Source organism: Triticum dicoccoides, chromosome 3A, assembly GCF_002162155.2.
Source record: "Triticum dicoccoides isolate Atlit2015 ecotype Zavitan chromosome 3A, WEW_v2.0, whole genome shotgun sequence".
In the NCBI taxonomy this organism is placed as follows: domain Eukaryota; kingdom Viridiplantae; phylum Streptophyta; class Magnoliopsida; order Poales; family Poaceae; genus Triticum; species Triticum dicoccoides.
The window spans coordinates 607,048,545-607,050,393 of NC_041384.1; positions in this window are offsets into that span (position 1 = coordinate 607,048,545).

Below are 1,849 nucleotides of genomic sequence, written 5' to 3' on the forward strand. Positions count from 1 at the left end.
GCAAAGATAGTAGTGATTTCGAGGGTATGATCATCTTGCCTGCAAAGTTGTCAGAGTTGACTGGATCCTCGAAAGCAAACTCAACGGGTTCCTCGTTAGCGAACTCGTCTCCCGGCTCTACCCAAACAAGACAAACAAGCAAACGGAACACAATCAACCACGTGCAAAGCTCAAACAATATGATGCAAGGATGATATGCTATGCGGGATGCGATGCGGGATGCATATGCAAGATTTGACTAGGGATGCATGAACCTGGCCCCAACTTGGAATACCAAGTGTGCCACTAGAAAGATGAGATGAAATCGCTTGAAAACGATATAAAGATCACCGGAATCGGAGTTACGGTTTGGAAATGGCAAGCGATTCAAATATGACCACGATCTGCGATTTACAGCAAGTAGCCATCTAAATGCAATGAGATGAACATGCTACGGCACTCAAACATGACAAAACAATACATGGCAGGGATGCATTCAAGATGCTTAACAAAAGTCTAGCACTGAGCTACGGCCAATTCATCCATTAACAGGTACAAACAAGCATGGCAAAAATGCATATGGTAAACATATTTCAGACTTAGTGAAATTAACACTTGTTTGGAATTTCAGATCAGGTAGCACTCTTCGGAGCAACAAAACTACATGCTACATGATCTGAACATGGCAAAGTATGTGAACAAAAGTCCCTTAGTGACCTTGAGCCAAAAGGGATCAGAAAACACTATTGCAAGCATGTGAACATAGCAAAAGCATAATCAGTTTTCAGACTTAGTGAAAACTGGCACATGCTGAAACAGATATCAAGTAGGCATGTTTACGAACTCGATGCACTCACTACGGAGCAATTCATGAAAAGCTAAGTATACATCCATCAATAATACACAAAATGCAAGCTAGACATGGCAAGAACAATAACATAGCATGCACGGATCAACTATAACATCATCGGCAAAATCGCTAACAAGTAGACAATCTGCCCAGATTCACGAAGTAGCAAAAGTAGAGCTCGATTGACTCAAGGTAGGGTGCTCCATAATTGCAAACAAAGACATGGATGGATAGAACACTACAAGATTAGCAAAACATACTTACTGATTATCCTCAAAAGAGGCACGGATCACTAGGAAACAACATGAACATATGGCAACATGAGATAAACAGGTCAAGGACTTAGTGGAAATGCTAAGTCCCTGAAATCAGCATTACCAAGTGCCTCAGTTTGCAAGCTTGTGCTAGTCACCACACACATCACAAAAATACATGGGTTGCACCTCTGGAAAGATGGCAAAACCCTTAACAAAACATATGTAGAGCTCATGGGCATATCATGCACACAATAATCATGGCAAAAATGACAAATATCTAAATGGAGTAGCAGATCTGACAATTATCTCAAGTAGCACTCTTCTAACAGAATTTCAGGCATCAAGATGAACTCAGATGAAAATGATGCAACGGAATGAAATGATGTACTCTCTGAGACGAACATTTTGATATGCTATATGCCCAAATCAGAGTTATGGATGCAAAGTTATAGCATGATGAAGATAGGCACATGAACTAGGGTTTCAGGAGAAAGTCAACCGGACGAGATCCAGACATGCACGCTTCCCGAGGCGGTCGAACACTGTAGATGACGACGAACTCGCCGGAGAGGAGGGGCCGGCCGGAGTCGAGGTGGTCCGGCGAGGGAGTTGCCGGAGACGAGGGGAGGCCGGACGACGGGGCGGCGTCCCCTGCGGCGGTTCCGGCCGCGGTGGCGGCGAGGCGACGATGGCGCAGACGGCCGGTGAGCGACGCGAGCGGCGGCGGGGTCGGCGCCGGCGTGGAGCTAGCTAGACGGCGGCG